Source organism: Vulpes lagopus, chromosome 3 (genome assembly GCF_018345385.1).
Source record: "Vulpes lagopus strain Blue_001 chromosome 3, ASM1834538v1, whole genome shotgun sequence".
In the NCBI taxonomy this organism is placed as follows: Eukaryota; Metazoa; Chordata; class Mammalia; order Carnivora; family Canidae; genus Vulpes; species Vulpes lagopus.
In genome coordinates, this window is record NC_054826.1 from 43931417 (window position 1) to 43948200 (window position 16784).

The 16784-nt window shown below is 36.5% G+C and overlaps 1 protein-coding gene and 1 pseudogene across 14 annotated transcripts in view; both read left to right on the forward strand.

Moving 5' to 3' along the window:
* The window catches only part of TENM2 (teneurin transmembrane protein 2), a 3550639-nt gene that overhangs the window by 2569094 nt on the left and 964761 nt on the right, over positions 1-16784 (forward strand). The gene's annotated exons all lie outside the window — the stretch shown is intronic.
* LOC121486992 lies at positions 15208-15696 on the forward strand (annotated as a pseudogene).

Here is a 16784-nt window from a genome sequence, read left to right on the forward strand (position 1 = left end):
ATTTATTTTATTTTATATTTTATTTTATTTTATTTTATTTTTAATGAATAGACCAGAACTATCCCTCTACACAGATGATGGTCAAGTAAATGCCTTTAATTAGCCATAGAGAATATTGACACAACAGACTCCATGTTTGAGGACAGTCTTAAACTTTTATAAGTCATTATCAAAAGTATAGTCACAAGAAATAACATTTATAGAAGATTAACTGAAACAGTCATTCTCTAAAATTTGCTTCCAGAGTAATTGCACAGTTTAGGCTCCTTGTTGAATCACTTTTGCAAAATGTGTTGTCATCGTGCTAGCAGATGACACTAATGGAAACTTTAAGAAATAATGGGAGAAAATACACTATTGTTTGTAGAAATGACTGCATGGGGGGTATTGTCTACCATAGCTACAAGTTTTCTTTTCTTTTTTATTGTATCTCCTTCGACAAATCTTCTTATTTATAAGGATTCATCGGTGTCTGGAAAAGTGAACTGCTTTAATTTCATGGAGACCATACAACACCTGTGTTTCTCTCTTTGCTTTGGCTGCTAGGAAACACAGATGTAAATGAATTCAGGGGCTGCTTTATGCCTTTACAAGGACACTATGCATTCCATTCCAGATTACAAACATTACCCTCATGTCTTTCTGTAGTTACTTATTTCCTACCCTCGTATCCCTTCAGCTTCAGTTCACTCAATATTTGTTCTATTCTAAAATTGTCTTGAAAGCTGCTTTAAATCTTTTGTAAAACAGTGTGGGAAATACAGAAATAATTCATTAACATATTTTTATTTCAGTCATATTTAATGATTTAATATTTTAGTAAATATTTTATTCACATATAAATTATAACCACTTGATCTCTCTTTACATGTACCATTATTTCATGTATATTTAATTAATGTGTAAAGTCTGAAAAAGGTTTAGAAAAGAGGGGAAAAAGCTGTATTGGCAAGAAAATAGTCTTTGAGTAGATTTTGCAGTGGTTTTCAAACCTGGTCACGCATCACAATTATCAGTAGCGATACTTTTAAATGAAGATTTTGGATTCCTATCTCCAACTATTTTGATATTTTAGATTTTGGGTGGGGCTGTAGCATCTTCGTTTTATAAAGCTTTGGAGATGATTTTGATATAAAGCCAGAGTAGAGAGCCGCTGACAAAAGTTTTTAAACAGCAAGATCCTCTTAGAAGGATAAAATATATACAGAAGTGTAATGTGAATTAGTTCAATAGCTGAATACCAGCTTACTTGAACTGAAAGAAAATTGCTTAAAATTTACCAAATGTGCTAAGTTCCTATGGCACACAGAGCTGGGTGGTAGATTATAGCAGAGAATGTTCAAGATGCCTTCATGTCACAGGGCACATTGCATAATGCCTCCCTTTTACTGCATCATCACCACCGTCATCCAAAAACATATGTTGAAACTACTCTAGCAAGACACTTTGCTGTGTAGTGGAGATATAAAGTGTTCTAAGATACTGCCTTTACAGTCAAGGAGAGTCAGCTATTTGGACAGACAGGACATGCCCATAAAAAAGATAATTAACAAAGCTTGGTAGCATATGCTAAGTGCCAAATCAGTGGCGGCAAGAATAAATGCTCTATGAGTTCGGGGAGGGAGAACAGCATTGCTGGCTCTGAGGTTGGAAGCCTGATAGAGAAGGTAGAACGTAAAAGTTTGACCTTGCTGTTTGTGTAGGAATTAGAGAACTATTTTTCTAAAAGTCCGTATAACTTCAGCTGGCTGCCAGCTCATGCAAATTTCCTGAAACTTTATTTCACAATAGAAGGACGTATCATTGTATGTGTAAATATGGGTTTTAGCAAAATAATGTCCCCTCCTTCCTCATCCCCCTAGTTACCATTGTCCTCTTCCTCCTCCTCCTTTTTCTTGTTCTTTTTTCTTCATTCTTCGTTTTCTATTTATAGCTCAGTTTCTGAAGCTTTCAAACAGGAAACCAGTTGGAAATACATATTTTAGGGAGGTCATAAAGCACTGCCCTAGCTATAAAATTACATGCACTTATGAAGAGGGTCAGCAATTTCACTGGGATTTCAACTCCACCTTGGGTTGACTGCTATTTATCAGAGTTTATTGTATTTCAGTCTGAAAGCAACTCTGCTTTATTACAATTAAGGAGAGTGAAATAGTGCTTAACAATTTTTTCCATTATAAAAATAAGAAAATGCTTGTTAACATATAATGCATTCACTTATTATGATAAGAAAGCACTTGATTTCATTTTTCTCCTAAGTATAAAAAGCATTTAGAAGGAGTTGTTTTTATAGTGGCTCAGAAAAAAATATCTCAGCCAAGATTGAAAATTGTAATCAATGATTACAAGAGAGAAACATAATTTCTAAGATTTTTTTCGGAGGGGGTGGCTTTTTGCTTTTGTTTGTTTGTGTTTGTTTATTTTGTTACTCTGCAGAACTTTCTGTATGTGTATGACAGCCTGATATGGAGGACATGATTTATAGAGTGATCTGAAAATTAATAAACAATTATATCAGGAAGTGAAATGGTGCTTTTAAAAAAGAGAACCTTATGGTTTTTTTATGAGCATGGGTAAAAATCCATGAAGACGCTCAAGAATGCCCAGATGCTTTCTATCAAGCGAGTAAAGAGCACTTTAAAATGTCTCTGATAGAACTCAGTACAGAGAAAATAGCATTGGTCTAACTTTAATAAGTGGAGGGCTGGAAATAACACAGGAGACTGGCTCCCCCGATACTGGCTCCAGTTCTGTCTTTGTGTATCCAGATGAAACATGAAGAATTTAGTCCATAATGAGTCCTCACACCCAAGCTAAGAGCAAACAGATACAATTTTTAAATTCTGTTTCAAACAGAACTTTCTTCTTTCTCTAGCTTCACTTTTACTCTTCTTCTAACTCCCAGAGCTGAAGGACTTCATTACGGCAACAGTGAAGAGGATGTTCTTGAGGCTGGGAGGTTTTTGAAAGTTCAACAATTGAGGCTTTTTTGTCATCATTGTTTAAAGGCCAGACTATACTTTGTTTCATCAGTACTCGGTTGTGCACAGACAAAATAGAGCCACATACCATTTTGAAGCAAAAATCAACAATAACCCAATTCTTAGAAGCCAGGCTACTTGAGGAGACCAACTTGAAAATGCCAGACTTCTATCAGACTGCACATGACAATTGTGGGGCTCTTGTGAAAGAAGCTTATTCCGTAAACTTAGCAGAAAAGATTGATTATATTTAGCAGAAGTGGGTCCCTGATACATTTCAAAACAAATAAGTATTTGAAGACTTGAGTCACAGTGTCTAAAAACTAAGCAGTGTGGCTTGTCTTCCATTGTAGACAAAAATAAGTATTAAAGAAGAAAGGACGAGACAGAACAAGCTGTGATGAAGGCGACATATGTCCTGTCCATTTTTTGCATCTATTTGAAATACTTTGCACTATTCCCTATCTCAATTTTTGACCACATATACATGTACATATTTTGACAGTCCTGATCCTTTATCCATGACACTCATTGTTCCTGGCAACCTGCCTCTATTAGTTGGTAGAGCTGCCTTAACAAAGTACCACACTCTGGGGGACTTAACAGAAATTTGTGTCTTTACAGTTTTGGAAACTGAGTCCAAGACGAAGGTGTCAGTAGGTTGGTTTCTTCTGAGGGCCTCAGTTCTTGGCTTACAGATGTCATCGTCTCCTTGTCTGTTTATGGTCTTCTCTGTGTACATATCTATGTCGTCATCTCCTCTTCCTATAAAGACACCAGTCATGTTGGATTAGGGTCCACTTCAATAACTTCATTTAGCTTTAATCACCTTGTCAAAGACCTGATCTCCAAATATAGTCACATTCTGAAGTACTGACGGCTAAGACTTCAATATATGAATTTTGAAGAAAATAATTCAGCCCATAACACTACCTTCTGGCTCCCCAAAATCCATCTCTTCTCACAAAGCATTGCCTTTGCACACCCACCATTGGGAGTCCTTTATAAGCAGAAAACAGAATAAAGGTGAATCTGGCATTAGTAAAAAATGAAAGCTTTTGAGTCATGCAACTGAAAAATTTGAGGTAGATTTATTAGTTTCAGGCATAGCTATTCCAGATACTCTAACGATTTTTATTGGGTATTGATCTCAATCTCCATCTGTCAGTTCTGCTTTCCTTTGTAATGGCTCCATTCTCAGGCTCTTCCTCATGGTTGGAAGATGGCTGTCGTTTACTCTAGATTATGATCTTTTCTATTGGTAACGGCAACAGCAAAAACAAAACAAAACAAAAAACTGGTTTTTTTTCCACATCTATTTTAGTAAAAGTACCAGATTCAAGTCTCATCAATCTGACTAAAGTCCTCATCCATTACTAAACCAATCCTATGGTCAGGTCAGTGAGATGCTCTGATGGGTGAGCCCTGGGTCATATGTATGGCTCTGAATCAAGGGTGGGATGAATCACATGGAACAAAAGGGAGAGAGTGGTGAGGTCTCTCAGGAAATTGAAGTTGCTGCTCTTAGAGGCAGGAGGAAAGACAACAAACTAGGTAAGATCCATAGGTATTCATTCCACCAGGCTTTCTCTCTCCTATACCATAAACTCCAATTATCTCTATTCAGGCATCTCTTCCTCCCTGAGATAATCTCTGAATTTCTTCAGCAGAGGAAGTATCTATTATGTTGTACCTTATCCACATCTTAATTTTTACATGGACTTTTGGCATGCTGTCCTTTCTCTCTGAAGTATAGAATCTTTAAGAGGAAGACAAGTATCATTTTATCTTTCATATATCTAATTCTAAGACATTGCTTGACATACAGAAGTCACATATGTGTCTCTGTACGTGAGTGTATACATGTACTTGTTCAAGTTGTTCAGCTCAATGAACCCCAAATTACTATCATTTCTAAAATAAAAAGTTGCCATCTAGAAGTCTCTAAGACAGAGATGTCATTGAATCAGTGGCTAAAAGACACTGGAGTTGTAATAATCAAATAAGTCCATTGTCAGAAATGCATGACAGGAAAATGCTGAGTGTTCTTAGGCAATTTGCATTCTGTCTCTGGGTCCCAGTTTCCCTATTTTTTTCTGAAGATTTTATTTATTTATTCATGAGACACACACACACACACACACACACACACAGAGAGGCAGAGACACAGGCAGAGAGAGAAGCAGACTCCACACAGGGAGCCCAATGTAGGACTTGATCCGGGGACTCCAGAATCATGCCCGGGGCCAAAGGCAGGTGCTAAACCACTGACCTACCCAGGGATTCCCTCCCCCCACTTTTAAAAAGATTTTATTACGGTTTCCCTATTTCTAAAACAATCTAAAGTTTGAATTAAATTTTAGAATTCCAGAATTCTTTGACAATCCTTTGAAGAAGTGCATTTGATGATTCTGTGGTGGTTGTGTAATACATTGGGAAGTAGACAGGAGTGCCAAATCCAGGAATGTGCATGACATAGGGATTGAGTGGTCCATATATTAGATATAGGCAAGAAAGTTCTAGAATTTGGGAAGCTAACAGAAGTTACAGGAACATCCAGATGGAAGTTAGATGCCTTCAGTTCCATTCCATATCACCAGCTGGCTGTTATTAGCATGTCTCTCTCACTCAGCCTGCCTCTAATTGTACAATCTTTTTCTCAATTCAAACGTAGAAGTGCCTTGGTCCACTTGGTTTTGTCTGCTCTGATCTATCTCTGCCCTAAGTGAACATTATCTTAGATTAATATATCTATTTATTTTCAGAAACCTGTTTAGTTACTATTCCTCCTATTAGGGGTACATGGCATTTTGGCAGAATAGAAAAATTTCTCTTGCAATTCCTAGGACTTTTCTTGATCAACAAATACCTTGTGAGGGACTAGGAATTCCTACTTATGATTAGACCATAAACTCTAACAGTATATAATTTTAGATCCATCAGTTTCAAAGTCTGTGATTGGAGAAACCAGTCCATCCACTTCATCATTTTATGACTTTTATCCATGTGCCGGTCACATGGTAGATACTTAATAAATATAATTTTTAATGGTTAAATAAAGTAAATAGACAAATAACTTCCATTGGAAGATCCATATTTCATCAATTTTAAGAAAGTTATATATTATTTTTTACATTTTAACCTCTCTGAAACAGTTGGTGACAGCAATCACTTGGCCAAAGACTATTGTAATGGCATTGTCATGGCATACACATGGTAAAAACTTCAATCAAGTCTTGTACACCTAAAACTAATGTTACACTGTATGTTGACTAACTAGAATTTAAATAAGAACATAAAGTATGAAAAAGAACTTTGATCAAATCATGTGCATTATTAGTAATATAGGTTAAATTTAATTGCTATCTGCATTTAAATGCAGCAACTTGACATTTCATTTAGTGAACATTTAAAAATGGAACATTTGTCTTAGTTGTTGTCTAATAATTTCCCATTTATTTTTTTAATTTTTTTTTTTTAATTTCCCATTTAAACCTTCTCCTAAGATCAAGAAAATCATCAACAATACAACTTAGAGCTGAGAAGAAAATCACCAAGACCATAGTGGAACTTGGTTTTAGGAAATGCTGAATCATCAACTTTCCAGCATAGAGAATTTCCATGTGTGGAAAAGCACAGATATTTATCAGATATTTATGATTCTTAGTCAAACAACTAATTCTGAAGAATGAGATTCCATTTATGAAGTAGTGTTAGGAATTTTTAAATATTTTCCACAAAATAATAATACAATAAAATCTGTGTCTAAATAAGTCTTAGGAACTGTTCCTTTTTCTAAAAGATTTATTTATTTATTTATTTTAGGCAGAGAGAGAGAGAGAGAGAGAGAGAGAGAGAATGAGCAGGAAGGACAGAGGGAAAGACAATCTCAAGCAGATTCCACACTTAGCATAGAGCCAGAAATGGGGCTTGATCTCACAATACTGAGATCACAACCTGAGCCAAAACCTAGTTGGATGCTTAACTGACTGCCACCCAGGCACCCGGAGATCTCCCAATAAGTTAAAAAAAAAATTAAGTGATAAAGCATTAGTCTATAGTTTGCCAACATTTTTTATTAGTAATTTTTAAAGTAATGGTAGATTATACAATTGGTAGAGTTTAGGTCCTATGAGATGTGGTAGTATTACTAGAAGAGATATTCTGGGCCAAGGACTCAGTTATCATGCCTTGAATCTCACCATATAGAACATTTCCTTTAGTCTCCCTGACATTAAAAGAACTTATTCTCCATGAAGATAGGCTTGGATTAGACCTGAAGGAAATTTTCTCCGAAGTTAGAATATTCTCTAGACAAGAATTAGCTATGGAGGGAGATTATGAATTATTTAGCCTCTGAGATTTGCAAAAGAGATTTTTTTTTTCTCTGCCAGGGATGGTTAGGTTAGGTTCTCTGCCCGTTTATGTGAGTAGAGCAGCTACCTTTGTAAAATGGACACTTCTTCTCATGGAACAACTAGGCAAAGTGGCCTTCCCTCCTTCTGATTGCCTAGGTGCAAGAAAGAGAACAGAACAACTGAAATAGTAAGAGTTGAGATTTAACAGATTGTCTTAGTCATCATATCAGAAGCCTCTGAAGAATGAAAAATAGTCAAGTTGTTTGGATTCTCACTCCACTGATCAGGAAAAGATGTTCTTGATCACAGATGAAAGTTACTTCAGTTGCTTCAGTTGCTTCAATTTCTTTTTTAGAAAATAAGAGGCTGCTGTTTGCCTATGATTAGACATTCTGATAGAAACCTTTCTGGGGGCCCATTGTGCATTGTATTGAGGTATATAAAATGTAATTAGACAGCAGTATTTGCATACTTTGTTTATAAACAGAGCAATGGCCTTATGTGCCTGAGTCTGTAAGTTTTCCTATAAGCAGATGAAATAAATCCCAGAGAAACTGATATCTGAGTCATTGCCTTTCAAAATGGAAACCAAAAGATCTGGTATCTTCAAGGTATCTTTGAAATATGTCTTATCATGTTCATTTACCTTACCATAATTGATAATGTGAGAAGACCATAGCTAAAAGACAATTTTCATTTATTTTCCAATTTGAACTGAGTTGAGTGGCCTCTTGGAGACTGAGATGGTAGCATGTAAGAACACCAATTTCAACCAGAGAGATATAATCCAGGGCAGGGTACAGAAGTTACACTTCATACTCAAGAGCTATGTCATGTATGTCTCATTTCTCTGGGTTTGTTCTTTCTGCCAAGAACTTGCTTTCTACTGTGTGTATTCTTCCTTGGACATATATAGTTCAGGCATTATTTCCCCAAGACTCTTCACCTAGCCCACCTCCATCAGCATTGGGTAATATAGTTGACATAGTGCCAGTGCCTGTACCTACATTTATCCCAGGATTAACCAGACTATGGTATGCCTTCTATTAGTCTGTCTCCCCTACTAGGAGTCTGTGAGTGATTTGAGGGCAGGCATGTTGCCTAGTCCCAGTATTAGGAAATGCCTAGAGTAAAGGATATTTCTCAATAAAGTATGAAACAGTTGAGAACGCATGTAAAATTACATCATATTTATTCATAGGTAAATTACTGATCTTATTCACTATATTCTTTATTAGAATTTTATTGAGGTTTCTTTCTAAAGACTAATTGTCACAAACTGACTTTTTGGCACTGGGGCTTCTCTTATATACCATTGTACTGATATGATTGAATAATGTGACTAATGTCACTCTTCTAAAGAACAGGATAAGTCACTAAGTGACATTGGTGGGGGGCCTTTGCTTTTTGCCCTGCTTTTCCTATTTATATTATTCTTTCTAATTATTAACCATTTCTTTATATATAGTGCTTGGTCACTTACTGCTTCATTTCTTCTATTATTTTTTTTAATATTGCTCTTTTAGTGAATTACTTGTCCATTTTCTTAGTTTTGCTTCCAATCATTTTCCAAAGTCCTTGCCGTACATGTATCAGGTAAGAAGTCTTCACCCAAAAGAAGAGAAATAATTATGTATATAGTTTATTAATAGATTTATTGGGTCATAACAAGAAAAGCAAAGATAGAAGGCTTCAGGGTTTATTGACCCTGCCATTCATGATGTATTCAGGAACCTAGGTTCTTTCTATCTTCTGTTTTTATTATCCATACATTGGCTTTTTTCCATGCATGGCTTTCCTTTGCCTGTGCATGGGATAATCAATAGTAGCAATTGAGGCTATATGCTTCCTGCTTCACATTCAGTAGGAGAAAGGGCACATTCTTCTTACTGCTCTTTTGACAAGAAAACTTTTCCCATATGTCTTAAGAAACCTTCTCTTCATGCCTTCTTGCATTTGGTTGGGGCTCACGTTCATTTCTGAACTAATCCTTGTTGCCACTGAATGTATTGTACTGATTTGCTTAAACCTGGGCTCACAAACAAATCTCTGACAAGGGAGAATGAGAGTAACATAAGTAGCTTACTGCATGAGGGGAGGTCAAACCACTAAGTATTATGGTTTTTACACTATGGAAAGGAGGTAGAGTGGATATCAAGAAGCCACATGTCTCTATCAGTATGCTATGTCTTTCCTCTAGATGTTTCAGTGATAGCTCAAATCAAACATGTCCCCAAGTGGCTCACAGTAGTTCCTCCTAGAGCAAGTTGTCTTCCAAATTTTCCTGTACTGTGAACTTCATTAAAAATTTCCTTATTATCCACTCACTCCAAAAGACTAGGAATTACTGTCTCATTCATTCTCAAACATGGTCCAATAAAAAGGGAGGAAAATACCTAGTTCAATTTATTCAGCCTTGGTTTACTATATATCAGGTACTAGGTATATAATCATATGTAATGCTATTACTAGACAGATTAGTAATATATTAGTATATAATGGTAAAAAAAAGCTAAAAGTCTTATTACTTACAAAGATTAAATAAATTTGCACATACTTACACAAATTTGTGACATAGATACTGGATGCAAAGAACAGGATATCATGAAGTAAATATTGGAGTTCACATTGAAGCAAGAAGATAGAAAAGACTTCTTGGAAGAAGTGATATGTAAGCTGAGTCCTAAAGAGGAGGAAGCATATAGGCAGAATAAGAAAAGGGATGAGCATTACACACAGACAGAATTACACAAAGTGGCATAATGAAGGAACCAGAAGAATCCCAGCAAGATTATGATATAACAGAAGTCAAGAGAAGTATGCTTCAAGAAGAAAGGATTGATAACACAGTTAAATGCTGCCAAGGGGTCAAATGAGATGGGAACTGAAGAGCAGTGGTTGGTTTTGGCAACATGGATATCTTTAGAGACCTGAACTAGAAGAGTTTTAGTGGAATGATGGGAATAAGAACGATATTGGAGTGGTTTGAAGATGATTGGAAGATGACATAGTGGGAATATTATATGTACACAACTCTGAAGAATTGTTTCTAGAAGTGAATCAGAGTAATGGTTGGTAACTAAAGAAGACCGTGGTAATGGAATTGGGTTGCTTTATTTTTATTTTTTGTTGTTCGTTTTGAGATACTTGAATTAGCTCTAGCAGAAACTAGAACTTCATGGGATTTTTTTTTTTGGGGGGGGGGTCTGTTTTTTTTTCTTTTTAACTGATCTTTCTCTGATTCATAGAATGCCTTATACATGGTAGATACTCATTCGCTAGTTAAATGAATTGATATTCTAGATTGTCTTTATGTGTGAGTGAGAACTATCAATTATAGAATGTGAGACCAAAAGTACCGAAGGGAAATCTTTCAGAAGTATCAGGACTCAGATCCCGTGCACACATAAAAATTTTGTCACTTAATGTAAGGAAGAAAATTTTTCTCATTGTGGTAAGAAAGCAGGGAAAAATGGTTGCAGACCCAGTTAGTATCTAGATTTGAGAAGAAGTTCCAAGATCACAGTTTCTAGAGATTCTTAAAGGGAAGGAGGCAAGATTATCAGGTGAAAGTAAGGAGAGCATGTGAAAATGCTTACCATAGTTGCTGAGGGTAGAGATGGAAGATAGCAAAGAAACATAGTAAAATTTCTGGATGCTTTAAGGCCACCTCTCATGGATTTATACCTACATACTTCTGTCTTATTGGATAAGACCCATCATTGTTAATGTGCATGGATTCAGCAGGAGTGGGAAAAACCTGATGGCTGGTTGTGTTCATCCAGGGTTTTGCCAAATAAATTGAAGGGCAAGGAAACTGAGCCTATTTCTGAGGATGTTTTTCTGGTGGAGCAGGAAAAGGAATGAAGCCTGGAGGGGACTACAGGAGAAGAAAAATGGGTCCTTGAAGATCAGCTCAGAGATTTATTGTAGTGAACTGAGAGGATTGGAAGTTGTGTTCATTCAGGATGCCGGGATATCTGAAGTTGTGATTCTGAAGGCTACATTGCCAGTGTCACTTAGTCACCTAGTCTGGACAGTCCATATTTTTCCCAGTATCTCTCTAACCTGCAGATTTTTCTCCATTTCCTCTGCTCCCACTGTTGCCTGAGCTCTTGTTACATTAGTCACCTGCAGGATCCTTCTAACAGACCTCCATGCCTTCAGTCTCTTTGCTTTCAACTCTTTTTTCCTAACCCACTTTTTCCACACTGCACTTGATTGATCTTAAGACAATGTCTCCATCACACGATGACCCTACCCAAAGCCTTCATTCTGTGTCTGAAGCGTATCTTAAGGAAACCTTAGTTTGGCATTCAAGGCTCCTGTCACTTTGTCATATTTTAAATATTGAATTATTTTCTGATAATTCCTTGAGAGGAGTTCACTTTATATCCACACTGTCTCCTATATCATCCTCTCCCCATCCCCCATGACTTGCCTGGCAACTCCTTCCTCCTCTTTCTTTCTATCATTGGAAATCACTATCGTGATTTTATTTATTTATTTATTTATTTATTTATTTATTTATTTATTTATTTATTTTTTACTATTGTGATTTTAATCTAATTCTTTTTTACTATTATTTATAGTTTACTAAAGATTTAGTTAAGTGTACTTTGTCTGTCAAGGACTTATGTCATCTTTTATGTGTTTTAATGGCCTGATGATTATAAGTCTTAACGTTTAAAGCTTAAGGATCCTTTTCTTTTTACATCACATTTTAATGATAAGCAATAATCATAATTATATCTATAATTATAAAGACAACTTCAATTCAATTGTCCAAATATGGGGAAAAATTCTGTATGATTTACCTTCAACTGTATTTATCACATGTTAACCTCACTCCCACACAACAGAATACTAATTACATTTAAAGAAAAACAACACTGCTATTTTTGTTGCTTGGAACTCTCAACCATATGGAAATGCATTTTTACTATGTCATCCATAAACAGTGAAATAGTTACATTTCTGGATGTGTTCAGTCAGGGATATATTTGCTGCTGTGTTGAAAGTTCTCCTCCTCCATAGGTATAACCTTCAAGGAAATGAGAAGCCTAAGAGGTTAGGTGTTCTAGGAATCCCTTTGCCAGTGTCTGACATGTGGAGACAAACACCCAAGAGAAGCCCTGGGCTTTCAGAATGGAAAAACCTTAGTCACTATGAACTCCTCCCATGAATAGGTGCTGGACCTTGAGTTAGGGTTAGGAATAGTTATCAGAACCTCCCAAGGGACAGAGAGCCTTTTTTCCAAGAGGAGAGTGGCACTTCATCATTTATATGCACCCAGAGTGCCATCCTGTGGCCTAAAAATTGAGCTGTGTTTGTGTATAGTAACTGCCTGTGGTATTTTTAAGGAATTTTATGAGAAGCGAAAGTACAGTGGAGGTAAGATTTATCAAGGGTTCCTAAAAGCATGACCAAAAGGAAAAAAGAAGAAGAAGAAGAAGAAAAATGTAAAGGAACACCTTATAATTCTTGTCAAATTGGTTCCAATTAAAATCCTCATCTGGCCTATTGCTCGTTCTCTTCTGGTGTCTAATTCTTCGTTGCCATTTTAATTCCTCTGCTGGTTTCCATGGTTTCTTTCTCCTTCCTCCCTCAGATGTACATTAGCAATGATGTTTGCTTTTGTCTTAATTTCAAAACAGGTTTTAAAATGCTAATATTTGTTAATGTCAAGAGATTAGGTAACTTGATTTGAGGAAATATGGCATTTCACACTTGGGCAAACTGTAGTCAAATAGTGCCTTCCAAACAAAGGATGCATCCTGGCTTTTTTCCACTACCTAAAGCATATAAAATCTTAAGAAGTGAAATATGACATATTGTTTTAATTCCATTTCTTAACTCTAGTAAATGTTCAAAGAAACAGATACTCTAATGTCCTTGTAGGGGAAGCATAAAATGGCCCAAATTTTCTAGACAACTTTGCTCTGTACATTAAAAAATATCTCAGATGTTCACATATGTTGACCTAGCCAGTGTTCTTTTAAGAATTCATCGTCAGTAAGTGAACAGAATGGTATTGAAAGGATATTATAGGTTTGTATTATTTACAAACTTAATTGCAGAAACTTAATTTTTTTTTTAAATTTCAATTCTCTAATAATAGAAGACTGGCTCAATAAGGTATAAAGCATCATACAATAAAAATGCTGAATAGCAATTAAGATGGTGTTATAGAAGAAATAATATTTAATGACAGGGAAAAACATTCACAACATATTAGGAGATAGGTATATTGTAGAATAGTAATTTGGATTTCACAAAGGGCATATAAAGGACCAAAGAATAACCCCATTCTGTTTTCAGGCTGAAGTATAAACCAGCAGTGAAAGAACCAGATAATGGAGCTCAAAATATCACCTTCATTACACTCTATGTCACCCCTTGAACTTCCCCTCCCCCAGTGAAAGTCAGGCACTCAGTCACAGGTAGACCCAGGCCCCCAAGGCATGACTGGAGAGAGAGTTCCCCTTGTTCATTTCCTCTTCCTATTTTTACCAATTAGATGAGTTAGTCTTCCTCCCCTGTGGACAGGTAACCAGAGGCTTGGGAAGGGGTAGAACTGGTTCCTGGAACTAGATGCCTTTCCCATATGGGATATGGAAGTTTCTTCTTTTCTATACATATATAGATATATAATATATGAAGGAATATATTTGTATATATATATACTTTTATATATTATAAATAACATATAAATACATTTAATACCCCTAACCTACTCAACATCAAAGTTTAGCTTAGCCCACTTAAACGTACTCAGAACAGTTGGGTACCATCATCTAGCACAAAATCTATTTTATAGCTAAGTGTTGAATATCTCATATAATTTATTGAATACTATACTGAAAGTAAGATGTGAATGGTTGTGAGTATATAGGTTGTTTATTCTGGAAGTTGCAAGGTTGACTTGAGGCTGCTGCTTGTTGCCACTGTCTAACATCAGGCAAGAGTATCATACTGCATATCACTAGTCCAGGGGAAAAAAAAATCAAAATTCAAAGTACAGTTTTTATCAGATACGTATTGCTTTTGCACCAAGGTCAAAAAATCACAGGTTGAATCATTGTCAGTTGGACCTGTCTCTATTCCTTTATACATTTCTTTATAGTGTATTCTATTTTGTTTTCATATTATGATATTAAATACATATACCTCAATCTCAATTTATTTAAGAAGAAAAATAAAAGGTAAAATGATTAAGTTAAACAGATGCATATCATGGCCTAAAGCTCTGGGATGTTTTCAAATAATTGAAGGCAAGTATTCCATGTGGAATAACAAAGCATTCTTTGTGAGGTGGAGAGAACTGCATGCTGCCCACAGATTCCTGAGCAGTGAGGACTGCTCTACTTACTCATGTACATATGATGGGGAGTAGTTTTGTGTTAGAGATGTGGGGTCTGGAAGAGAGGGGCAGGTGGAGGGTACTTGTAGATAGTAATGGATGATCGCTGGTACTTCTTATCCTGAATTTCTCAAGGAAGTTCCCTACTCTAATGTTGTTGGACCCACCCACTAATTTGTCCAGCCACCTATCCATCATTTATTTTGACAAGTTTATGGAAAATCAGCTAACACCAGGACAGCAAGCATTAATATACTTGTCCCTAACTGAAAGAATTTCTTATTAAGGCATCATTTCAGAGATGAACCAGTTATTAAAATAATATACATAAGTATTCAAAACTATGTATTAGGTGTCATGATAGACCCTTTACACAAGCTGATTTGATTGATCCTTGGTAACAACAATTAAGGAGCTAGATAAATTTCCACATATTTGCTATACATGATAAATTTTAAACATAGAGTCTGAGGGTGCTTGGGGAGCCGCGGGCTTTGGTACAGACATGGCTAAGTCCAAGAGCCACACCACACACAACCAGTCATGAAAATGGCACAGAAATGGCATCAAGAAACCCCGGTCACAAAGATATGAATCTTTTAAGGGGGTAGACCCCAAGTTCCTGAGGAACATGCGCTTTGCCAAGAAGCACAACAAGAAGGGCCTGAAGAATATGCGGGCCAACAATGCCACGGCCATGACGGCGTGTGCTGAGGCTATCAAGGCCCTTGTCAAGCCCAAGGAGGCTAAGCCCAAGATTCCAAAGGGCGGCAGCCGCAAGCTCAATCGACTTGCCTACATCGCTTACCCCAAGCTCGGGAAACGTGCTCATGCCTGCATTGCCAAAGGTCTCAGGCTCTGCCGGCCAAAGGCCAAGGCCAAGGCTCAAACTAAGGCCCAGGCTGCAGCTGCGACCCCAGCTCCAGCTCCTACTTCGACTCCTGCAACGCAGGCTCCCAAAGGTGCCCAGGCCCCCACAAAGGCTTCAGTGTAGAGGCTTCTGCCTGCCAGTGTGAGGACAGAAGGACTGGTATGATCCCTGGGCTTCTGTCTGCATGGGCCTGGTGTCCTCCTGTGCTATTTGTGCAAATAAACCTGTGGCAGGGAAAAAAAAAAAAAAACATAGTCTGAGGAATTGCTCAAGGTCATCTAGTGAGTAAGTGACAGAACTGAATTCATACCTGTGCAATTTGACTTCCAAGTTTATGCTTTTTGCTACCATCCCAAACAGCCTTCACAGTCTAATCCTTTGTGACATTAATTAACTTTCTGAAGTTATGTTGCAGTTGGTGGATGGAAGGATATTTTTGTTTAATATTTTGAATCTTTTGGAGAAACACAGTAAAATTTCAAGGATGCCAAATGATTTTTATTAAAAATAATTAGAACGATATCCTAGTCATCAAGAATACATTTGTATTGGAGGAAAAAATAAATGACTAGTGCTTGAAATAGAAACCCCAAAGCAATATGTAATCACATACAAAAATAACATGAGGATGCCAGCCCGACTCATGTGATTCTTTCTTTCCTCTCCCCCCTTGTGATTCTCGATTTATCTTATAGTTAAAAAGAACAAACCCCTGGGATAAATTACTTCATTCCATATCATTTCTTTCTGCTTTTTTGAATTTAAATTTGAAAATGTGAAGCCTGAGAAATCCTAGAATCTAGTCTTTTTAATATGAAGTTTAATTTAGGAGATGGCACGGAAGAAGAGCTGTAGAACTTCTAATGGATTTTTTTTTTTTCTGAAGGAACATGAAATTAAATATTGGTAATTATTTGACACGCTTTTAAATGTAGATTCTAAATCCATCCTATCATAGGAACTTCCAGATGTACCAAGCATTAGTGTGACAATTGAAATGGTGAAATGCTTAAAAAATGATGAGAAACCTCATTTTCAAAACCAGATGACAGATACAAAAAGTTGGCAGTATGTCTAAAAGAAAACATAGCATGCAGAGGGAGATCTAAAAATACTATAAACAAAAACTGAAAGACAACTTGGAATCTGATTTCAGAAATGTTGTAGATTTTAAAATAGCCCCAGTGACTTCTTTTCCCCTTTACAATGAA